Genomic DNA, 25990 nt, shown 5'->3' on the forward strand with positions numbered 1-25990 from the left:
ACCGCCCCTAGGCCTACCGGGCTGGCATCGACAAAGGAGTTACGTACGTTTGGCAGGGTCGAAATATACCAAAGTGGCGTGGTTGAGAAGGGCATTCTTGACTCTCTGGAATGCCGCCTCTTCTTGCTGTCCACACTTCCACGTGGCATCCGTCCGAGTGAGGTTTCGGAGGGGTTCCGCGATGGTAACCAGATCCGGGATGAATCGACCACAGTATGTGGCCATCCCAAGGAAACTTCACACCTCCGAAACTGTCAAGTGGGGTGGGGCCTTCTTGATGACCTGGGACTTTTGTGGGTCTACCTGGATTCCCTCTTGGTTGAAGAGGTAAACAAAGAACTTTATCTCTTTCTGAAAGAAGAGGCACTTTTTTCCTGTGCAGGGTGACGCCATGTTCCTGGAGTCGTTTTAGCGTGGCCCTTAGGTGCCGGTAGTGTTCATCCACGGTGGTGGAATGGATGAGAATGTCATCACTCACGTTCAGCCCACCTGGGAGGCCTGTTAGGATCTCCTGCACCGTGTCCTGGAATACCTCTTCCGCGGAGGATATTCCGAAGTTGAGGCGCTTGTAGCATCGCAATCCCATATGGGTGCTGAATGTTGTGATATATCTACTTTCCTTGGCCAGGACCAGCTGGTGGTATCCTGCGTTAAGGTCCAGTTTTGAGAACCATCGGGACCCGTTGACATCAGCTACTATGACTTCCATTGTTGGTGTGATGTGGCGCTCCCGCTGGATTGCTTTATTGGGGAGGCGCATATCTATACATAATCTGATCTTCCCAGGTTGTCGTGGCTTTTCAGCTATGACCATGGGGGACAACCATGGGGTTGGCCCGGATACTCTCTCGATGACTCCATGGTCTTCCAGCTTCTGCAGCTCTTGTTCTACTGGCGGCCTGAGATGGAAAGGGATTTGCCGGTGCCATAAGGCTGTTGTGGCCGCTTCTGAGTCAATGTGGAGCTTTGCTGGGGCCCTCTTCATGCATCCTAGTCCTTTAAAAAGGTCCGCAAATTGGTTCGGCAGCTCTTCTGTCTGGTTCGCTCGCACGCTTCTCGCGAACGTCACTAGACCTCGGTGACATGGCTGCTGAGTAGCATGTCAGCCTCTTGGTCAAGGATGTGGACAGTTGTCACGATTTCGTTGTCTTCTGACCGGATTGGCATCTTCCCTCGTAGGGGCAGGGGTGAATTACCTTGTTAAAAGTAGATGCCTATCGCGACGCGCAGCGGACGCGCACAGCGGGCGCGCCACAGGCGCGCCGAAGGCACGCCGAAGGCAAGCCCGTCTGCGCCCGTCCGCAGCCGGGCGGGACCTAGGGCCAGAACCCCTGCCCGAATCTATAATGGAGGCATAGCCTATGCCTGCAAAGCCCTTTTAGCTCTCCGGCCTACCCCCAACCCTCACTGTCCACCTTTCTTCCCTGACACAGCTCCCTCTAACTGCCCCTGCTGTGGTTTTACCCTCCTATCGTACCCCCATCTGAAATCTACCTGCTACAAATATAACTCACCGTCGACTACGACTAATAAGAAAAATGAACCTCATACTCAATTTACTTTTTTTAGCCTCAAATGTCGATCACTCTCTAAACATAAGGGAGACATTTTTGATCTCCTTTCCGACTCTCAACATGATGCCATCTTTTTAACTGAGACATGGCTCAATGAGCGCTCCGGACCCCATATTGCATATGCACTTCCCCCTAACTACACATATCTTGGGAGGAGCCGCGCAAACAGAAATGGTGGTGGCATGGAAATAATTTTTAAAACAGCCTATACGTGCAAATGGGAAGATCTGGATTTTAAGGACTGTGAAGCCGGTCTGTTTAAACTTTTGCTATCCCCTTACTTCACTCTTTCTGGGGCCCTAATCTACCGACCCCTGGACCTGCAGGACACTGGGCAGTTGCACTCCCAGACCTCATTGCCCCCTTATTATTAGAGGCCACTAATTTTATTATTTTAGGTGACTTGAACCTACATTTTAATGAAGATTCTTGCATTACCAGCTCCACTCTCTCAGCCGACTTGGCTGCTATGAATGTTTTCCTCCATAATTCAGGCCCCACTCATAAGGCAGGAAATTTATTGGATCCAATTTTCCCCAACCTTACCACCATTTCTTACAAACAAGCTATCCCCATTTCCTGGTCCGACCACTTTCTTGTTGAATTTAAGATTACTCATAAACGGTGCCTAAAGCATTTAGCTTCTCTCGCCAATCCCAGAAATTGCAGAAACTGGAAAAATCTAGACATTAACAGCTTGAACCTGTTTCTGAACAATACCATGCCTATAACTCCGATAGCTAACTTAGATAATGATAAGGTCATCCATGATTGGCTTACCTCGGCCATTAATGCATGCCTTCCTTTGTCTAAGAAAAGAACACTGGGCCACCATCGCCCACCAGCCCCATGGTTTTCAGAAAAACTTAAAATAGAAAAAACTAAATGTAAAAATGTAGAAAAACATTGGCGGAAAAACTATGCACCTGAAAAAAAATCCGCGTACAAACTAGCTTTAAACAACTATCACTTAATGTGTAACGCTGCTCGCGCTGAGCACGCCAACCATATCATTTTACAATCTCAAAATTGCCCCAAAGTGCTGTTTAAAGTAGTGAAGGAACTCTCTGGTGACGCCTGTCAACCAGAGACTCCGGGTCTTGACTCCAAACAGTGCAATGATCTGGCGACTTTTTTTGTGGATAAAATTGATAAAATCTACTCCGGTTTTCACAAACATACTTCTACCACTTTAAAGCTACAACCTAATCATTCTACATCACCTTGTTCCTCACAGGAAGTAGCCCAAGTCAGTAGCAACGGTCTCCTGAACGAATGGACCCCCCTGGACATTCTCTCCTTCCGTAACATTCTTACAGGCATTAAGTCCGGCTCCCCTCAGGACCCAATCCCCCCTACTGTGCTTCAAAAACAAGATCTCCCCATACTCTCCTCTATCATGGAGCTCCTTAACACATCACTCCAAGAAGCTAGGGTTCCTGCAGTCTGGAAACATGCGATGGTCCTCCCCCTACTCAAAAAAGCCAACTCTGACCCTGAGGTCCTCTCTAATTTCCGCTCTATTTCCCTACTACCCGTCTTCTCTAAAATCTTGGAAAAGCACATTAACTTCCAATTGACCAAGTTTGTTGAGGCTCAAAATATCTAACATCCTTCTCAATCGGGCTTTAGAGCCAGTTTTTCCACAGAATCAACCCTATTGGGAGTTACCGAAAATATTCATCAATTAGTCGACAAAGGAGAGACGGTGGCACTTATCCTCTTCGATTTAAGTGCAGCATTTGATACCATTTCCCATTCCTCACTCCTAAAGATTCTTAATACTAAGGGCATCGGCGGTAAGGCACTTATGTGGCTGTCCAGCTTTCTATCTAACAGGACTTTTCAGGTCTTCTCCTCTACTGCTCATTCCTGGACTCAGGGGTCCTCGTATGGAGTCCCCCAGGGCTCCATCCTCAGCCCATTGCTCTTTAACATCTATGTCAGCCCTCTGGCTACGATAGCAGAGCAAGCAGGTCTAACTATTTACTCCTACGCTGATGACACCCAGCTTATCTTCTCACTTTCTTCCAAGGAAACCTTAAAGTCACCCTCTCTCCAATCAGGGTTGTTAAAGATAGCCGACTGGATGCACGCAAATAAACTTAAGCTAAATGGAGGAAAAACTGAACTCCTCATCTTCGGTAACAAAAAATCTCTGTGGGGCCCCCAACATTGGCCTCCTTAGATGGGTGACCTTCCCCTCCCATCACAATCGGCGCGCAACCTTGGCGTCATTATTGACAACCAACTGTCAATGAAGCAGCAAGTGATTAAAGTTGCTTCAACTTGCTTTGCTATTCTAAAATGGCTTCGGAAAATCCTGTGGATGCTTCCCTCTGCCACTCAAAAAACTGTTGTCCAGGCCTTGGTGGTATCCAGATTGAACTACGGTAACGTGCTCTATCTGGGTGCCGGCAAGTTAGTGCTCCGCAGGCTTCAGGTGGTCCAGAATGCCGCTGTAAGACTGCTCTGCCATCTTCCCAGAATGGCTCCCACTTCTGGTGCACTCCGTGAACTTCACTAGCTGAGAATTGACAACCGCGCCAAATTCAAAGCCCTCTGCTATATGCACAGAATAAACTTGGGCTCTGCCCCCCACTATCTAAGTGTCCTGGTCCAACATTATCCCCCCTCACGCCTACTTCGATCCTCAAATCAATTAAAAATTCAGGTGCCCAGAATCAAACGAGCCAGAATGGGAGGACACTCTTTTGCCTTTTTAGCTTCGTCCCTATGGAACTCCCTTCCTACGTACCTACGTCATGAAAAGCAGTATCTCAAATTTCGCAAGGATCTGAAAACATGGCTTTTCAATCAATAAAACCTGTGAATCTTCCTGCCTGCCCTTGCCTCTTGTCGTGCAATGTCCCCAGGCGCCGGGAAACCTCCGGGTTGCTGTGCGCCATACAAACTTAATAATAATAATAATACGCAAAGATCTTTGTTTTAAGGCAGTGTGAGTTCCGGCCTGGGTCTTAGTCTGTTATACTGCTGGATACCCATGACGTCCCCCATTGGCCTAATTACTGGTACACAGAAATAATAGGGACACCGACACTGGATGCACTGGTATGGGCAAATGGAGGGGCTCGTGCGACCCCTCCCCCTCTTATTTACTCGCCTGGGGCTACGCCTGGCCCAAGCGTGTGGGTGCGACATATAAGGCAAACGCCGGCCTTGTGAGCTGCACTGCTAACTCACTACATTGGGTACAAAGATTTTAATGGGAATCAAAACAAATCACAACACTTTACTTAGTGATGCACAAATGATATATATTCACTGAAACCTTATTTCCACACTTTATCATTGGTAATATAGTTTTATCAGTAAAACTGTATAGCTGTGCACATGTAGTGGCCAATTCAATGGAAAACGTGCTGTCTGTAAACGACAGTGCATTACCACACGATTCGTTAGTGAAATTTAAAAACTTGCCCGTCTCATGTCCTTTCAAGCTAGGAGGGTTGCGAATGAAAAATTGTGTTGTGGCTCTAGAAAGTTTGGGAAGCCATGATCCAATGCATTTCAGTGAACAATGTAGAGTGAGCAACAGTTTTCAGTCAAATTGGGACAAACACTGACTCCAAAGGTTCCTTGATGTTCAGGAACAGGAAGTCGAAAAGTCACACTAAACAGCATGCAGAGCCATGAGTTGATGACAGCTCCGAACCTTTAAAATATAAACTCTGTCATATACATTAGAGTACCTCGCCACAGCCACAGAAAAGATGTGTTAATTCCGGCCGTAGCAGTGTAAAAAAATATGTTTTGCCGAAAACGTATACAGTGCATATGTGCTCCCTTAACCATAGACAATTTAGTTTTGACGGGTCACGAATTCTATAGGGAAGGTGACAAGGTTGTAAGCAGAGGCACGCATAGTCCGCCAGAGAGAAACCCAAGCAGGCTATACGGAGAGAAGCTCCCATCCCCCGTCCCCTGGTCCCCTCCCGCTGCCTATTGTCACCGCGCTGCCACACGCGTAAAGAAGCGTGCGAAAAAGGGCAGGGTGCGCGCCTCTCGCGGCTTGAAGCTCCGCCCACTGCCACGCCCAGTCACCCCTCATTTCGGACTCGACCCCCTCCCTTCCACTCTTCTTTACTTGGCTCGCGCTCGCTTTAGGAGCCTGTCGCTAAGGGACTGCGGAGCTGCGGGTGCGTGAGAGTCGCGCGCTCTCATTCGTCTCCCACCTAGTTGCGCGACGTCCGCGGCCCCGCCCAGGCAGGCGCGCGCCCGGTAAGAGCTGGGCTGTGAAACACGAAGAGGGACGGAACCGCTGGTCCGCTGCGCCGCCAAGCCTCCCCAGTGAGTATGTGTCCGGCCATAGATTCCCTTCCGCCCCTCTCTTCCACCTGCGTAAAGTGTGATGCGGACCGGATGAATGTGATCCCCCTCCCCCGCAGACAGCTGCAGTGACCCCCCCCTCCCCCCCCCCCCCGCAGCCGGAGAGGACGCGTAGCTTCTCCCGGTCCCTCCCCGGGGCATGCATCACTCTCATTCAGTGCCCTGTCCCTGCCCACAGGTTTTGCTGTTGGTTCCCTGTGTGGTAATTGGCTTGTTTGCTGTAAGTGCAGCTTGCTGCTGGTCTCGTTGGCAAAGACGTTGGAACTAGAGATGCAGCAGTACTGCATTACCCGGAACTAGGGGTGCAGTGGTGTTGCTTTATATACAGCTTCACACTAAAGCGCTGTAGTGGCTGGGTTGCATTTACCATTTTACAGTATTGTTTCCTGTTACTGGTAGGTGCTCTGGTTTCACTGCAGGGTGATGTGTGTTCTGCTTGCTCATTCTGCTCGCTGGTGTGTGTTTTCAGCACTTGCTGCCTGGTACTGTGGGCCTTCCCTGCTCATGTTACCGGAGGGAGCTTTGTTTCCTATGCTCGTGTTGCTGAGGGGTATTCTGTTCCCCCAGATTATGTTTCTGTAGATGGACTCTTCCGTCAGAGGGTGTTGGTGGAACGTGATGTTTTCAATTCTGCTTTGCTGGTAGAAGCAGCGTGTTGCCCTTTAAGGTAGGATGGTGTGGCAGCTTGATGGTGTTATATGTATATACCAATATTGTGTTCATAGAGGGCGCTGTGTAGATTCCCAACTCATTTTGCTTCCCTCTATGGCGCTGCTGTACGATTACCGAGGTGTTTTCCAGGTGCTATTCCTCAACTGCATGTGACTTTAGTGTGCTGTGTACATCATCTGCTTCAAATGGTGTATATATAGATTGTACCCTTTTGACTGCCTGACTGGTGCAAATCTCAAGTGTGAAATTGCCAGGTTATACATGTATCACTGCAGTACTGTAGTCTGTGTTGTCCACCCCCTCCAGCACAGTACAATCTATTCTATGACTACTTAATGGATTCCCTATGATTTTTAGTAGCTGGTAAGTTGTGGAATATTCATGCTTGTCTTCTGCCATGTTACCCTGCTGGAGTGTTTGTTTTTCCCCCGCTGGTATTGACGTTTATTAGTTACTTTAGATCTGAATACCAGTGAGTGGTGTGAATAAATGAGAAGAAATGTGTGCCATAGCACTTAAGGGGGATATATTTTGGTGCCTTCCTTTTTTTAAATTTTTAGCAAAAGGATGATGTCTTGAAGAGCTGTGTTTATCTGAAATCCTTTTCAAATCTCAGTACCCATGTCATCTTGGTGCACCTTTACCGTGTTATTTTCCTTGAACTGTGAAACTGTGCACTTTGAACTTGCAGCACTTTCTGAGGCACTGGAACTTTTTTAGGTTTTGCCCAAGAGTTTGTTGCAAGACATATTGTTTTTATAGTAGGCTTGGAGCCGGCCCATTGCTTACCATTGGCTTGCTTCATTGTCACTCATTAGTTTGCATCTTATTAGTTAGCTATGTGGCTGTTCCTTCCGCTTATTGTGTTTGCCCTGCCTCTGGAGCAGTGACTCATTCCCATGTCCCACCACTGCTCACTTTTTCAGGCGCTATTTTATCTTAAAATATAAGCACCCAACATGAGTGCATGTTTCCAGTCGCCTCCCTCGTGTGTCTCTTCCTCCCCTCTGCTTTGCTCTGTATTCCTTTCTCTTGCACACACGCGTCTCCCCTCTCCCACCCACATTATCTTCTCAGCCGTGTGCTCTCTCCCCGCCAGTTCCATGTTGCTGTCTTGAACAAATTTGATCCCCCTGTGTTGCTTCCCGCACATCCCCCACTTTGTTTTCTCACGGCTCGTCCACTGTGATTCTCCCCGCGCCTCCCGCCCGGTGTTGCTCCCCGCGCCACGTGTTGTTCCCCCCTGCTGCTCTGCGCTGCTCCCCGCTGCCCTGCTCCCCCCCCCTGCCCTCCTTCCCGGGCCACCCTACTGTGCTGCCTCCTGGGCCCCCCACTGCGGTGCTCTTCGCCGCCCTGCTCTCCGTGGCACTCTCCTGCTGCTCACTCTTCTCCCCCCCCCCCCATGCCCCTCGCTGCGCTGCTTCCCGAGCTGTGCCCCTCTGCTGCGCTGCTTCCCGAGCTGCGCTGCTTCCCGGGCTTTGCCCTCCCCCACTGCCCTGCTTCCCGGGCTTTGCCCTCCCCCACTGCCCTGCTTCCCGGGCTTTGCCCTCCCCCACTGCCCTGCTTCCCGGGCTTTGCCCTCCCCCACTGCCCTGCTTCCCGGGCTTTGCCCTCCCCCACTGCCCTGCTTCCCGGGCTTTGCCCTCCCCCACTGCCCTGCTTCCCGGGCTTTGCCCTCCCCCACTGCCCTGCTTCCCGGGCTTTGCCCTCCACCCCACTGCGCTGCTTCCCGGGCTGCGCCCCACCCCACTGCGCTGCTTCCCGGGCTGCGCCCCACCCCACTGCGCTGCTTCCCGGGCTGCGCCCCCCCATGCACTGCTTCCCGGGCTGTGCCCCCCCATGCACTGCTTCACGGGCTGCACCCACCCCACTGCTTCCCGGGCTGTGCCCCCCCACTGCGCTGCTTCCCAGGCTGCGCTCCCCCCACCACTGCGCTGCTTCCCAGGCTGCGCTTGCCCCCCACTGCGCTGCTTCCCGAGCTGCACCCCCCACTGCGTTGCTTCCCGGGCTGCGCCCCCCACTGCGTTGCTTCCCGGGCTGCGCCCCCCCACTGCGTTGCTTCCCGGGCTGCGCCCACCCCACTGCTTTCCGGGCTGCGCCCCCCCACTGTGCTGCTTCCCGGGCTGCGCCCACCCTGCTGCTTCCCGGGCTGCGCCCCCACTGCACTGCTTCCCGGGCTGCGCACCCCCTGCGCTGCTTCCCTGGCTGCGCCCCCCCACTGTGCTGCTTCCCTGGCTGCGCCCCCCCCCACTGCGCTGCTTCCCAGGCTGCGCCCCCCTCCCCACTGATTCCCAGGCTATGCCCCCCCCCCCCACTGCGCTGCTTCCCGGGCTGCGCCCCCCCCCCCCCACTGCGCTGCTTCCCGGGCTGCGCCCCCCCACTGCGCTGCTTCCCGGGCTGCGCCCCCCCACTGCGCTGCTTCCCGGGCTGCACCCCCAGCCACTGCGCTGCTTCCCGGGCTGCGCCCCCTTCCACTGCGCTGCTTCCCCCACAGCGCTGCTTTCCAGGCCGCCCCCACGCACTGCTTCCCCCGCTGCCCACACTTTGTTTCTTCTACACGTAACCCCCCTTGTTCCTTCTACGCTCCTTCCTCCTGTGTTGGTGACCCACCCCACGGTGTCCCAGGGTTTGTCTCTGGGCCTCCAACCCTTACTAATTCAACTTGTATCGATAAATAAAAAAAAAAAGGCCACCACTTTAAATTCTTTAACAGTAGAAAACTGCGCTGGGATGCTGTGCCAAATGACTGGAACAAATTTGGAAAGTCAATAGGTAAGACCTTTTGGCTTTGCCAATGCTTGTTTACATTGGTATTTCGCAGGCACATGCAAAATCCCAAATTGCATTGTAAAAGAATAAAATAAATAAATAATGCCTGGTGCTGCTTCTCACCCCCCTGCGCTGCTTCTCGCTGTCCTGCCCCGCACCCTAATTGTGCTGCTTCCCGGGCCCCCCCACTGCGTTGCTTCCCGGGCTGCGCCCACCCCACTGCTTCCCGGGCTGCGCCCCCCCACTGTGCTGCTTCCCGGGCTGCGCCCCCACTGCACTGCTTCCCGGGCTGCGCCCCCACTGCACTGCTTCCCGGGCTGCGCCCCCACTGCACTGCTTCCCGGGCTGCACCCCCTCTGTGCTGCTTCCCTGGCTGCACCCCCCCCTCTGCGCTGCTTCCCTGGCTGCGCCACCCCCACTGCGCTGCTTCCCAGGCTGCGCCCCCCCCCACTGCGCTGCTTCCCAGGCTGCGCACCCCCACCGCACTGATTCCCAGGCTATGCCCCCCCCCACTGCGCTGCTTCCCGGGCTGCGCCCCCCCACCCCCACTGCGCTGCTTCCTGGGCTGCGCCACCCCCACTGCGCTGCTTCCCGGGCTACGCTCCCACCCTCACCGCGCTGCTTCCCGGGCTACGCCCCCACCCTCACTGCGCTGCTTCCCGGGCTACACCCCCACTGCGCTGCTTCCCGGGCTACGCCCCCACCCCCACTGCGCTGCTTCCCGGGCTGCGCCCCCCCCCACTGCGCTGCTTCCCGGGCTGCGCCCCCTCCCACTGCGCTGCTTCCCCCACAGCGCTGCTTTACGGGGCGCCCCCACGCACTGCTTCCCCCGCTGCCCCCACTTTGTTTCTTCTACACGTAACCCTCCTTGTTCCTTCTACGCTCCTTCCTCCTGTGTTGGTGACCCACCCCACGGTGCCCCAGGGTTTGTCTCTTGGCCTCCAACCCTTACCCAGTTAAATAACACTATTGTGCCTTTTCAATTTTTCGTTACTAATTCAATTTGTATCGATAAATAAAAAAAAAAAGGCCACCACTTTAAATTCTTTAACAGTAGAAAACTGCGCTAAGATGCTGTGCCAAATGACTGGAACAAATTTGGAAAGTCAATAGGTAAGACCTTTTGGCTTTGCCAATGCTTGTTTACATTGGTATTTCGCAGGCACATGCAAAATCCCAAATTGCATTGTAGAAGAATAAAATAAATAAATAATGCCCGGTGCTGCTTCCCGCCCCCCCTGCGCTGCTTCTCGCTGTCCTGCCCCGCACCCTAATTGTGCTGCTTCCCGGGCCACCCCACTGTGCTGCTTCCTGGCCCCCCCCACTGCGGTGTTCTTCCCCGCTCTTCTCTCCGTGGCACTCTCCTGCTTCCCACCGCACTGTGCTGCTCACTCCGCCCCTCCCCCCCCACAGCGCTGCTTCCCGGGCTGCTCTCCCCAACTGCACTGCTTCCCGGTCTGCGCCCCCCACTGCCCTGCTTCCCGGGCTGCGTGCCCCCCCCCTCACTGCCCTGCTTCCCGGGCTGCACGTCCCCCCTCACTGCCCTGCTTCCTGGGCTGCACGTCCCCCTCACTGCCCTGCTTCCCGGGCTGCACGTCCTCCCCCACTGTGCTGCTTCTCGGGCTGCGCGCCCCCCCACTGTGCTGCTTCTCGGGCTGTGCCCACCCCACTGCGCTGCTTCCCGGACTGCCACCCCCCTCCCCGCTGCACTGCTTCCCGGACTGCCCTGCTGCGCTGCTTTCCCTGCTGCCCCCACTTTGTTTCTTCTACACGTAACCCCCTTGTTCCTTCTACGCTCCTCCCTCATGTGTTGGTGACCCACCCCACGGTGCCCCAGTGTTTGTTTCTGGGCCTCCAACCCCACCCAGTTAAATAACACTATTGTGCCTTTTCAGTTTTTCGTTACTAATTCAACTGGTATCGATAAATAAATTTAAAAAAAAAAAAAGGCCACTACTATAAATTCTTTAACCGTAGAGAACTACGCTCGGATGCTGTGCTAAATGACTGGAACAAATTTGGAAAGTCACTAGGCAAGACCTTTTGGCTTTGCCAATGCTTGTTTACATTGGTATTTCGCAGACGCATGCAAAATCCCAAATAGCATTGTAAAAGAATAAAATAAATAATGGCCAGGCAAATAAATTTTTGTATCAACACTGCACACAACAAATGAAATGGATGGTAAATATATGTTCATCCTTCCTACTCGCACGTAAACGCATCTGTGGTTTTTGCCTGCTCGCTCCTGTGGTTGTAAGGCTTTGATAACACTTTATACGTTGGAAATGGTGTATTTAGTGGGCAGCTTTCTCTGTGAAATGGACAGCTGCTAGCATCAGTTGATGCGGGTATCATTCTCACAGGCTGCTTTATGTCCCCAACGCCCACATCCCTCTAACAGTGTATTATTTATTTAGACATTTTAGTATTAGTTCCTTAAGCAACAGTGATTTCAATATAGGCACATGACAGAAATTAATGAACCTCTGCTGTCCCTTGCAGGCCTCCTTCTTTGCATTGACTGCTGTTTTCAAGAAGTCACAAATTAAATCCTGCCTCATAAATATTAACAAAGCAGGATTCCTGTGACACCAGCCCCTTTGCACTGTGCTCTGTTGGTACCTCAAACACAGCTTTTATCTGGGCATGGTTGCTCAAGCCATGGAAACACAGTGCTGCCACCTGTGCGAATAACACGTGGTTCAAGAAATATCTTTTGGGATGATTTAAAAAAATATATATATATATATTTTATGCTTTTTGGTAGGGTTTTTGTAAAGTGCTATAAATCACCTTTCAGCCGCCACAGAGTAGTTTGTATATGGTACAAGTTAGAGGAGGAATAGCTCAAAGTTCTTGATAATAGCAGTCAATTTGTCTGTAATGTTATATTCATTGATGGACTTTATCAACCATTTATGATGGTAAGTGGTAGTAAAGCCTTAGAACAGAGTCTGATTGTGTAGGAACTTAAGGTTGATAAACAGTTTAAGGCATCTAAGGGATATGACAGGGTCCGTTTCTTTAGATTTGTGCTTTGTGGGATTTGTACTTTATTCCACGCGTGCCGTTTTCCCTAAGCGCTGCCACGCTGGTGATAACCATGCATGTGCGTGCAGGGGTGTGGAATTTCATAAAATATCTACTTGTCCATGGGACGGGTTGCTTCATAAATCTACTTGCCCTGTAACAAAATCCACTTGTCCCTCTTGTGCCATGTAATGCGGCGACAAATTACAGCAGCAATCTCATTATATAAGAGTTCTGATATAGCTTCTCTAATCATGCCAGGGCTCGTACCATAATAGGGTTGAATACTAGCCATTCCCTTATGTTGCTTCGTTTCTGCAGGTCTACATACTGGGGCTGAAGGTAGTGGTAATCAATAGTTCAAGGGTTGGAATGCCCTTTTGAGTCTGGGCAAACCTACTAACTTGCGTGTTTTAAGGGTTTGCACCAACTCTTTTTTCTAATCTTTTCCCATACTGAAAAAGGTTGGAAATTTACTCCTGACAGGGGCAGACGTAAAACTTCTTCCAGGGTTGGGAAAAAAAAGTGGTTGGAGGAAAAGTGAACTTAAAACATTCAGATTTTTACACGAGCAAATCTACACATGCACATTTGCTCATGCTAAAAATGGCGTTAACCATGACCTTTTGTGCTTAATAAAATTCTGTCTCTCTTTCTCGGTCTATCTGCTAGCTTAACTGTAAGTGACAGTATTCTGCTCTTTTACAAGGAGCATATTGGCACACAAAGTAATTTGATTCAGTGCCCTAAACTGCTGTGGCAATGAGTGCTTTTTGAGACCAAAAACTATTTTTGCTTTTGCCAATGCTTGTTAGAAAGGTGAGGGCCCAGCAGCTTCCACACCAATAAGGTTTTACAAAAACGATACCTAAACAAGTCACGCATTGACAAAACCAAAAGGCTCACCACCAATTTCAGACCTACTGGCTTTGCCAATGCTTGTTCACTTTTGGTTCCCATAATCGCATTTAAACTGGTTACACTGCTTTTCCATTATGAATATGTTTTGGGAAATACAAGCATACATCAACATGTTACTAAATGATGCTGCAAAGATATGGTACCTAAAATCTTACAGTAGTTTAGCAAAATGTTTTTATTTCCTACTTGCATTTTTTTGTGAACATTTTATTTTGAAAGCAAAGAATCGTCACTCTTGCTTTCAAGTTTTGGCAAATATTTGCATATAATCAGAGAGCATTCTGGGAGCATTATACATAGCCTCATATTACAAAACTTTGAAAACGTGTTTACACATTTATACTGGAACCACGGTCAGTAGTGCAGGCCGAGCTTACAACATTTACTTTTTAGTGCTCACCCTAATAATAAAGGCTTTGCATTAATGAACCATAAATACAAGCTTGAACAGCATTTAACACATGGACACAAATATTACCTTAACTGCAGACATTGCCCTTTCCTGATCCATAATGCGGTACTGTAAACTGGCAGCCAAAGGGTTTGTGCTGTAGGGGGTTGGGCCTACTTGTCCCAAGGACAAAATACACATGAAAACTTGTTGCCCTTGACCCCAAACAATATGTCCCGGGCGTCGGGCTATAGGAATTCCACATCCCTGGCGTGGTTAGGGCATTTGAACGGTCTGGAAGCTGGAATGGGCGGACCCAGGAACAGGAAGGATTTGGGAGAGGACACAGTGAGGTAGTGGGCCTGGGCGCTGGGTTTTGGGGGTGAGGGGCGAGGGTTGTTAAGGGTTGGTGTACTTTTATGGGATGGGCTAGTTTTATGGGCTTCGGGGGTCGGGGTTATTTTCAGGGCTCGGGAAGAATTTAGGGCTTGAGGGTGGTCGGGGTAGTTTTTAGGGATCATTGGGGGGGTCGGGGTACTTTTTAGGGCTCGGGGGGGGGGGTCAGGGGTTCAATTCTCAAACAAACATATACAACAACATTTTAATGGGCAGGTTGCAGCTTTTAAATTTTTTAGTTTTATTTCAAAAAAATGAAGCAATGTGCTAGACTCTAGCGTATTACTGTCCTTTGGCTCCTAGTACATGCAGTCTTTTTGTCGGCGCATGTGAGTGTTTCAGCTGAGGCAACAAGTTATCCATAGTAGATCCTATGTGCTCTACTTGTGCTTCTCCCACAATCAAGCAAAGGATATCAACTTAATTTTTGCCTCCAGTTTCAAATTCCTTTATATTTATCCTTCATTTAAAATTTTTTAATCTTGCAATATTTATATATACACATGCACCCATATATATACACATGCATACAAAAACACAGTGGTGATCTCCACTGTTTAGTTGTTGTTGGTTCCTAGTTACCATAGGAAGTTTGTTTTGGTAGTAACTTTGCCTCCGTTTGACGAATACTCACAAAACGTTTCCAGAAATTGTTCATCCACCTCCGCTCCTTCCTGGAAAGTTTCAGGTGATCCGTCAAGTGGGGACTGAGGAAAAAAGGAGGGGTCCCAAAGTGCAGTTTTCCCATGGATTTTTGAACAAAGCAACAGTCAGAACGGCTGAACGAAATACAAGCTCCTTACCCAGAAAGCATACTTTTTGCGGGTTGGTGCAAATCAGTTAAGTAGTTTATGAGAAATTAAAGTTCAAAGTCTATATATATCTGGACTACGGGGTCAGCGAGAGTACCGTGGGCACGCCCCTACAAATAATATACCCATCTGATTGGCTGAGGGTGATTATTATTTCCCCCACTCCCCCCAGTGAGTCCTGTGGGAGCTTGCAATCCGATTGGCTTTCTGCAACATGGAGAAATGTTGTGGCCGTCGTTATTGGACACAGAGACAGAAAATGTAAATAAAGTGTTAAGGACAGGCTGGAGATACCCTGACCCCTTGGACCTTGTGCTCGGGCCAAAGTATTATTTTTATTTCTTGGGTTGCAATAACATCTCTTGTGCGCTGGGAAGGCACCCCCCCATCTAAAGTAAAAAAGTAATAAAAAGTGGGGTGGGTGTCGCTGGCGTGGTGGGAGAGTCAGCCGGCATGAGGAGTTGTACACAGGGCCTGGCCCTGCAGTGAATCCCACGCCGCACATGGTGGTAAAAAAATATTACTTGAGGTTAAAAAGGTGATAGTAACATTATAATTATGTGGAAATGTAAGTTAAAATGTAACTTCTTGAACTAGAATAATACTGAATTCACTTTTTATTGTTAAATGATGTAGGCAGGGTGAGTGCCCAAGTTATAGTTACTTAATTTAACGATAACTGGTGATTTTCAGTTTTTATGTTGTTTAAAATGTTACATTTCACCCTACGTTTTCACCTAACTTTGTCATGGGGGCCAAAAAAAAAAGGGGGGGCCCAAAATGCAAAGTCCCTCTGCATTTTCCATAGACTTCTTTAAGACGTGCTAACGCAAAAACTGCTAAGGTGAATTACACCAAATTTGACAGGAAGCTAAATCTTGGTTCACAGATTTAACATTTTGTGATTTGGTGTAAATCCGTTCCTTAGTTTTTTACAAATTAAGGTTAAAATTAATTGTATATCTATACGGTTGGGTCCGCAATAGTTACTCGAGAGTCTTGCGGAAGCGCCAGTTTTTAAAAATAGTGTTTTGATTGATCCAGGGAGCTTTTTCCCCCTTGCACCATCCTTCTCCAGTGGGAGTTAAAGTCCGCGGGTGCAAGCACTCTGATTGGGCACCTGCAACCTGAGAGAAATGTTGCTGGCAGCCACTGCAGGACTCTGAAACTAAGGTTTGTGTCCAGATTAAAATATATATATATATGTGGCAGGGTAGGGATACCCTGCCACCCCTCCCCCGAAACATGGGGGGTGGGGGGGAGGGACCAGAGGGACCCTGCTGCTCCCTGTTGCCAAATTGGACAGAAAAGCTGCAAATTGTACTGCGATCCTGTGGGACCTTTGCACCTCCTGGGCCTAAATAGGCTCAGGGAGGGAGACTGCTCGTCCCTCTCCCTTTACTAATTCCTTTGCCCTAGGGCCTAATAAAGCTCGAGGAGATGGGCCACTGGGCCACCTCCCCTTTATAATGTAATGCAGCCCTGGGTGGGTGGGGTATAATAAAGCTGTGTGCAGTGAAAGGCCGTGCACAGCATGGGTTGGCTGCCTGTTGTGGTTTTGCTGCAGGGCTTGGTCACAGGGGGTTTGCTGCAGGGCCTTCCCACAGGCCTCTGGCAATGAGCGGCAGGGGCTAACTTTTCGCATGGTCATAAAATATTTCTTTCTGTTAAAAAAAAGCCTAGTAATTCAGCGAAAAAAAAGCAACAGTCAAAATAACTATTTCCTTTAGATATAAAAAAAAAACATTGAAATTCACTGAGAAAAACAAAGATTAAAGTAACATTTTAGTTAGATAAAATGTCGAAAGACAACACTGACTTTGCGAACTACCAAATCCAAAGAAATTCTCACTTGCACCCACACCATGCGCTGCTTAGGACTTCCCATACTACATCACTTATGACATGTTCTGTGACATCATTTATGGCATCACTTATGACATCATCCAGTGAGTGTGATCATTTGTTTTATAGTTTACATTGTAGCAGGGCAGTACCATATCCCTTTTCTACTATATTTTGTACAGCTTGTGTCCAGCTAATGGATGTGTTTATAAAACGCAGGTGCCTTTAATGCATCATAGGTGTGGAGAGAGATTGAACATGTTACAAATCTTTATTTTGAAGAGTAACTGTGTGCAGATGACAGTTGATGACTTGTGATCAGTATGTTCCACATGGTTTTAGGGCCTAAGGTATAGGAAATAGCAGTATTTTGCCAGAATGGGAGACTAGGCTATTGTAGCCTTTTGTCTACACGTAGGTGCATGGACCGCATTTAGTGGGATTTCAGTGTACTGATCCATGGTTCATTTTCCATGCCTGCCACTGCAGAATTATTTTTGGAAATCATGATCTTGTAGTGCCTTGTCACATTGACTTGATTTGTGAGAATTAGTTTAACAAGCGGAGAACATACAAACCCACATTACTACACCCGGCAGATGATCCAAAGCGTTGGATGCAGCAAAGAAGTAGAATAACATACAGAAGCTACCCGTAAAAGTATTGGGGAGTATGCAATCCCATATCAACAATTGGGCAGTTTATGACAGTGTTTGGATGGAATGCTGTAAAATATACTAACTGTGATGGGCAAGTGCTACAGGGGTATTTAAATCTCACCGTCAATCACTGGTACCACCTGTAGCTCTGCCAAGCGGCGGGGAGCTTTTAAAATTGAACACTGTTAAAGGGCATTTAAAAGTGAAGTTCATTTGAATATTCATGCCACTGAACAGGTGTCTCACCATCACAAGTTATGATTGCCACGTTTTCTAACGGAGTCCCATTCTAAAAGCATACTGGGACCTTGCAATGATTTTATTTCATTAGTTTGAAGGTTTTATGGCGTGTCTACTTGGGCCAAGCTATTGCATATGACATAGTACATAGCCTCTAAATAAGTATATGAACTAATGAGCAAATGTGCATCTCTCTGTTTTAAGACACTGCTTGACAATATGCAGTTGGGTGTAGATATGTTAGACTGCAGGTTGGCTCCAGAATTCCCCTTACAATGTCTGGTAGAAGGACACAATGAGGGCATTAAGTGGGGCAAGCTATGCTGTTGCTCTGGCCCACAAGTTGTTAAAACTGATTTCGAAACGGGTCCCTACCGGGCTCTATTTTCATGTCCTCAACTTTACAGGCATAAACACAGATCAGTTCTTACCAATGAGTATTAAAACCCTTAGATAATCCATGACGGTGATGTGCAGTCCATGTTAAAATGTATTATATTTTACTTAATGTTGCATTTCCTATGAGCATATTTTTTTCAAATATTGTGTTTCCCTACTTTTTCATGCATCATAGGAGTCTTGGTATTGCATTCTGGGAATTTAGTTGCTCCTCAGTGTCTGGGTGAGTTCAGGTTGTAGGTGTGTGTTTTATTTTTGAGAGCACTGGATTTGAGGCTTAAGTCTGTGTGAGTTTTTCACAGTGATAGTCAGTGAGACATTATAGGTATTCCACCTACATTTTCATCCAATTTGTGGTCTCTCTGCAAAGGGCATAGGTCACTTATGTGCCAATCTTACTTAGTATTTTTTTGTGCAATTTCTTTGATGAAGGTATGCACAGCTGTTGCAAAAGCTGTATTTATGAAAGTGTGTGTGTGTGTGTGTGTGTATATATATATATTCAGTGAAAAAACCATAGGTTTCACACACGTTATAGTTAGGAATTAGCATTTAAAAAACCTTAGAAATTCAGTGAAAAAAACCATAGGTTTCACACATGTTATAGTTAACTGGACATTTTACACGTAAAAAACCATTGAAATTGCCCCGTTATAGTTAGTTCAGCTAACTATAACTCGCGCGCCCGCAATGCACTGCTGATGACGTCACATATTACATCACTCATGACATGGTCAGTGACATCACTCATGACATCACTGATGACATCTCAAATGACATCACTGATGACATCACTGATGACATCATCCAGTGAATGTGTGTTTTTTTGAAAATTAAATATGTTTTATAATGTATATCTCAAGGTCGATGGAAGAATAAATGGGTATATAAGTGTCTAAATGGATGAATTGTTTTTGAAAAATTGATTGTATTACTGACTGATTAAGTGTATCTTAGTGAATACATGGCTTAGTGAGTAATGTTTAAATATGTAAATATCTGTATCAGTCTCTCACTTTGTGTATAAGTGGCTGCATGGGTTGGTGTGTAGCTACATGAGTGTCTAAATAGGTTATTAGTTGTTTTTTTGAGTATCAGTATGAGTGTGAGTGTCTGGTTCGGTGAGGGGTATTACGTAGTGCATGGGTGCATGAATGAGTGACTCATTGTTTGTATGTGTTGAAGACAGCATGTGTGCAGGACTGTATGGGTGGATGAGTGTATGTATGGGTGTGTTAGTGAGTGAATGACTGTCTCAATAGTGTCTTTATGTGTAACTACATATGTTTTAAACTAGTATATGTGACTATTGGTGTATATATGTGAGTATATGTGAGAGTGAGAGATTGAAAGAGTTCCTGTATGAATAAGTATGTGTTTCTATAAGTGATTGTTTAAAAGACTAAGTATGTGTAAGTTTCCGTAGAAGTAAGTGTGGTGGTGTGTGTATAACTGTATATGCAAGTAAATGTATGTTTGATTCTTTATTAGCATGACTAACTATGTGTGTGAGTACCTCTATGGATGAGTGGCATTGTGTAACAGGATGTATACGTGTATGAGTACATATGATGAGTGAGTACATGTATGAGTGACTGTATAGGACTGTTGGTGAATGAGTGGATGTGTATTTGGATCTTAGAATTACTGTATAGGTTGTTGTAACTGGTATTGGTATGTCCATTGTTTTTAAAATTTTAATTTCTATTTTTGATTGTGTGTATCAAAGGTTATATTAGGGGAAGAGGAGGTCTGCCACTCTATCACAAGGATGATGTCATCAGTGATGTCATCAGTGATGTCATTTGAGATGTCATCAGTGATGTCATGAGTGATGTCACTGACCATGTCATGAGTGATGTAATATGTGACGTCATCAGCAGTGCATTGCGGGCGTGCGAGTTATAGTTAGCTGAACTAACTATAACGGGGCAATTTCAATGGTTTTTTACGAGTAAAATGTCCAGTTAACTATAACATGTGTGAAACCTATGGTTTTTTTCACTGAATTTCTAAGGTTTTTTAAATGCTAAGTCCTAACTATAACGTGTGTGAAACCCATGGTTTTTTCAGTGAATTTGCAAGGTTTTTTAAATGCTAATTTTGTTTTTTTTCTTCTATTTTTTTTAAACATATTTTTATTTTAATTTTCTATCCTTTTTTAAAGACTATGGTTAAATTTTTAAAATTCTATAATATGTTTTTTTTAATATATTTTATAAAATAAACATGTAAAATTTATTAGCAATACATTTTTTCCTTTTTTTAAATTTTTTTTTTAGTACGCGTACCGTAAGCTTACGGTAAGCGTACGGTTTACGCAACGTCCGTAATTTATCTACGCTGTTTGCGTATACTTACGCAATTTGCGTAGCCGCGCGTCCTCCGCGTGGGACGCGTACGCGTGTACGCTACACGCGCACGTTACGCGGAAGTGTCGGGTAGTGACTGTTATGCGCATGCGCGCAAGCGCGTGTCTTTTTTACGCGCATGCGCACTTTTGCCGTAAGCGTACGGTAGGTCATGTGATCATGAAACACAACTTTTGATTGGTTGAAACTACTTTCAGTTCTAGAACTCTCCTACACCACACCCATTCCCCTCATTTCTGCTTGTGATCCCTTGGGAGAAGGAGCTGGTTTGTCTTTGGGATACGATGGCAGAACAGCAGAGCTCTTCTGAGAGTGAGGCTAGCACTAGCAGCACTGTCTTGAGGCAGAGATCGAGGAAACAAAAGCCCTCTTATGTATGGGATTATTTTACTTTTCCTGAAGGCCAGCAAAAGGTGAATGCACCCTTAGTAACTTGTAGGCTGTGTCAGCGTGTACTTTCTAGAGGTAATCCTGACAGGAAGTATTCCTTTGGGAATCACACCATGAAGAGACACCTCCAGGATGTACACAGAAGGACACATGGTCATCTTTTTGGAGGTAACTCTTCAGAAAGACAAGCAAGTACATCCACAGCAGCTCAGCCTGGACCATCATCTGCAGGGCTGACTCCTTCTTCTGCAGGTCAGGTGAGCCCTTCATCTGTGGGGGGAGCATCTCCTTCTGCTGGCCCTCTGGAAATTAACCCTCGTTTTCTGAGGGTTGATATTCGATGTGCCTCTTGTCATGATCTAATTTGTCATAGGGAGACCAGTGTTTCCCTAGTGAACAACAAAATAGATCAGCACACTTGTCACAGAGACAAATTTTTCCATGCTTTCTTTCCTCTGTCCCTGCATGAACACAACGGTTCTTTTAAGAGCCAACCTTATCTTTCATCTTTTTTTTACATATGTTTTTAAAAACTTTTTTTTTTTTTTTTTACCGTACGCGTACGGTGCGCGTACTTTTTTTAAATTTTTTAAAAAAAACACTAAAAACCAATTATCACATTACAAGGTCCTTGAGAGACTACAATTATTATTATTGACTTACCATACTCACTCAAAAAAATATTTATTCATTTGTTTTTTTTAAAAATAGTTTTAAAAATGGTTCTAGTTTTCGAAAATTTTCTATATCAATCTGAAAAAAAAGAAAAAAGTATTAATATTTTTAAAACAATTTATAATACAGTACACATATTTACATTTTTTTCCCAAAAATATTTTTGCCTTATTTTTGCTGTTTTCAGAATATATTGCATTTCACTATAAATTGTGAAAGCAATTGCATTCATCATTTTACAGCAGGCAAAAAAAAATAACAATCACAAAGATTGTAATAAAAAAGCCCAGAATCTCTTTTTACTTAAACTTAACATTATAGAAATGCATAATATTCTAAAAAAATATCATCTAATACCAATAGTTATTTCTTTAAAATACCGTCTGATATGTTTGTTTCAGAAGTATAATCACAATATTATATCTCAAATAACTCCAAAATACATCTGATTCCATTTCCTTTAGGCAAAATAGTAATTTTAAATTTTTTTTTGGAATAAATTTCAAACGGTAATCCAATAAAATTCTAAAGTTTAATTTGTCCAGATCTCACCGATTCTCTGTAACATTTTGGTTCACGAAAATGTTTGGAATAATTTATTAAGTCCACAATAGAATTGGTTACTTTTCCGCATGGCCAAATAGTAATTTTTAAAATCTTTTTTGAAAAAATTTCCAATGGCAGTCCAATAACATTCCAAAATTTAAATTGTGCAGATGTTACCGATTATCTCTAAATTATTGGTTTTTCAAAGTTTCATTTAAAATTAAAAAAGTCCACATTACAATTGGTTATCTTTCCATTAGGCCAAATGATAATTTAAAAAATCTTTTTTCTATAAAATTGCAATGGTAATCCAGTAAAATGGTAAAATTATTTTGTCGAGATCTTGCCAAATCTGTCTAAAATTTAGGTTTCAGGAAGATTAGATAGGAATTTGCTAAATCAAAAGGCAAACGTTGCTTGAAAATCAATTGGGAATCATTACACAGTGTCCAGCCTTTTTCACATTTAAGATAAACTGTGTAATGTCCAGAAGTAACAGTAGGTCCATCATGGAAAATTATTGCAACAGTTACAAAAGTTTTTCCTGAAATTGATAATTGCTGTCCTGTAAACTTCTTTATTAAAGTATCCAATTTTGAACCATCAGCTCTACATCGTTGCATCATTAAAATTACATACTGTCCGTATTCCTTTAAAATTAATGTTGAAAACATGTCAGATTTACACTCACCACATTTCATGCTATGATTAGCATCTTTAACTAATTTTGCAAAAGTAACTGTTTTACTCTCTGGCAATGTCAAATAAATAAACCTTTCATTATCAACATTAGAGCCACATATATTATAACAATTTTCACAACTATGTTCCCATTTATAAGAGAGACCAAAAAAAATTTCAATGGGAACTCCTTCTTCTTCCACTACCTGAAGAAAATACAACAAGAATTCCTGTGCGTCTTGCTGTACATTTTGAGAAAACTGTGTTCGTCCTGAACATACATCTAAAAGTTTTCTAATTTCAGTAACACTTTCTATTTGAGTTTTATCTTTACTTAGCTTTTGAAAAAGGAGAGTCAGCTCAGAACAGAATCTTTTTCCCTGATTTACTATTATCTGTTCTTGCAAACTTTCCAGATAAAATGCAACATTCAGCACTACATTTGCGTAGCAGTTGACACCAGAGCTATTTTCAAAATGACATCCTACAACCTGTTCTTCATTTTCCTTTTTCTTTTTGCTTACAATTACATCACTCCTCTTTTTTTTCCTCTTCTCTACATCTTCATTACAGATATTCTCATTTTTTCTTTTACGAGAAACTACACGTTTCTCTAACACAGGATACTGACCTAAATGAGGAGCATAGCTTCTTCTTAATCTATTATACTCCTTTACACAGTTTGTATCAGCACTAACTTTTGAGTCATCAAAGTCTATCATGAATAAACCTGATAATGTTTTCACTCGTGACAAAGCAACATATGCCATACCCTCTTTGAACACAGTTGAACCAATGTTCACAAATGCACAATCTACAGTCAATCCTTGAGACTTGTGAATAGTTACAGCATATGCTAGAGAAAACGGAAACTGCTTCCTACGTACATATAAGTCTTTCACAAGCATGAAACGAACTGTACAACGACAAATATCTTTAACTTCTTCTAACTGATCAAATTTTATTTTTAAACATTCAACTCCTTCTTTTTTCTGATAATTAATAAAACCCACAACTCTTCCCATCGCTCCATTAACTAAACCTTTTTCAACATCCAAATTTCTTCTTAAAAATACTCTACAGTTCATGCAAACATATAGATTTTTTTCTAATCCAGCTGTTTTGGAGATGTTCTTCTCTAGTGAGTCCAATTTATTTTTCATTTTGCCTGTTAATGTGACAGTAATTCTTCCATCCTCAATTTTGTCCACTGCTTCCAATTTCCTGATCTCTTCCTTTTCCAATTTCAAAAGCTCCTCATTGAATATTGAGCATTCACGTAGAGTTGGCATTAAGCAGATGACACTTTTGTTTTCTGCAATGTTCTTGTATATCTTCTCTGCAACTATTTCTTCCTTTGGAAATAAATTATGTAGCAGCCGACTCTGTAATGCTTTTTTGCCAACTTCTGTGAGTAGTCCAATCCTGATATCTTTCAGAATACTTCCATATTCTTCATCGTTTGCTTGCCTCATATTAGTAGTAAGTTCCTTGTACTCAAAGAAGGACCAAATATTTGTATTTCCGATGCTTCCCAATGACTTCTTCGTGTCTTCATGTGTGACAGTATTAAACACTGGTTGTCCTTTAACTGGAGTAAGTTGCAAAAGATCTCCAAAAACTATGACGTGTTTTCCACCAAATAACATGTCATAGTCTGTCTTCAAAATTTGCTGCATTCTTAAATGCACAAAGGCAAGCATTAAGTTTGATACCATGCTCACCTCCTCAATAATGAGAACTTGCATCTTCTTCAATACTCTTGAAACTTCCAAGGATGCTTCTCCAGTTAGCTTGTTGAATTGTATTTTGTTCTCATGCTCCACTGGTAACATTAGCAAACGATGTAAAGTGATTCCTTTTATGTTATATGCTGCTAACCCAGTTGGAGCAGTAACCACACAAGACAAAGTAGAATCCGTTTTTTGCTTTAGGTAGCTTCTGATGACTTTTATTAGGAAACTTTTTCCAGTTCCAGCTTGTCCGCTTACATACATCCTGATTGGATGAAATGATGTGCATGAGCACTCTTTTTTTTCATGTAGAAATCCGTGATCAATTTTGTTTTTGATCTCTTCATAAATTTGTTGCTGCTCTTGAATCAGTTGTCTTTCCAAATTTTCTAAGTCTATAAATTCTTCTTGAGCTTGATTCATAGCCGTTTCCACTTCATTCATGGCTATTGATGCTTCATTTTCAACGATTGGTTGTCCTAGGGGATCTTGACTGAGTGTTCCTGAACTTTGGCTGTCCTGAGAACTATCTCTAGCTATTTCTGCTGCAATTGTAGTTTCCTGTTCAATTTCTTCATTTAACATTTGCAGATAAGTTGAGAATGTACTGCATTGTATGCTGTCTTTGCAAGCATTAAAATAATCTTCATAGCTCTGGAATTCTCCCAGTAGTTCATCCTCTGTACGCCATGGTTTAAACAACTGTAAAAGAGCCAAGTAGTAAAATTCCTTCTTGTCAGTAGTGTCGCAACTCAGCTTCCGGTGATTTATCAAACTTCCTTTTGTTTGCTTCACCAAACATCCTTCTTCACCAACGACTTTATATTTTCCATTGTTGATGTCTTCTGCAGCTTTCCGTGAATAAATGTAGTTCTGCAGCACTTCATAGAGACACATGTTCTCCAGATGATGACTTCTCTTGGGATAATATGTGTCCAACATGTTTGATTTCAAAATATCTGTACTTTCTGGGTCATTCTCGGCCAAATATTCAATTTCTCCTACAGATTTCAGTACCCGATTTCTCATTGCTGCAAGGCCTAAACTTGCCCAAATTATTCTTCTTGACTTCGAGTAGAGACTTGCAGAAGATAACCTATCTGAACATTCGTAGGATCCAATTTCTCGATGCGATAACATCTTCAAACTGAAACTGTACAGCTTCTTACTGACAGTCTTCTCGTGAGAAATCTCTTCCCACATTTCCTTCAATTCTGTTTTTTCTGATTTTGTAATGTAAGACGTTACATATCGAGCAACAGCAATGGAATTGTCAGCAACATACTGTATATCCATGTTAGCGTTCCACATGGATAAAATGACTGGGTTGTAGTCATTTATATTTTTTGATTCTTCTTTTCTTTTAAGGTTGTAGGTATTCTTAGGTGATTTTCTTGTGATAGTATGTCTCACAGCTGACATAAAACTGTTTACTCTTCCATTTGAAAGAACAGGTCTAGGAAATCCAAATCGACATTTAGTGTAGTATTTTTCTTTGCTCTTGTATTTCCGTCGACAGTATTTTCCACACC

General features: G+C 44.8%; 1 protein-coding gene across 16 annotated transcripts in view; it reads left to right on the top strand.

Moving 5' to 3' along the window:
• The first annotated feature begins 5621 nt into the window (after window positions 1-5621).
• Window positions 5622-25990, top strand: part of LOC146816773 (CYFIP-related Rac1 interactor A) — a 300974-nt gene continuing 280605 nt past the window's right edge. For 3 of the 16 annotated variants that reach the window (XM_085610648.1, XM_085610650.1, XM_085610662.1), the window contains exon 1: window positions 5673-5885. The gene's annotated coding sequence lies outside the window, so the exon portion shown is untranslated. Of the gene's footprint in view, window positions 6592-25990 lie in introns of all 16 variants that reach the window. The other 13 variants (XM_085610658.1, XM_085610651.1, XM_085610656.1 and 10 more) reach the window with 11 other exon arrangements.

Source organism: Triturus cristatus, chromosome 6 (genome assembly GCF_964204655.1).
Source record: "Triturus cristatus chromosome 6, aTriCri1.1, whole genome shotgun sequence".
NCBI lineage: Eukaryota > Metazoa > Chordata > Amphibia > Caudata > Salamandridae > Triturus > Triturus cristatus.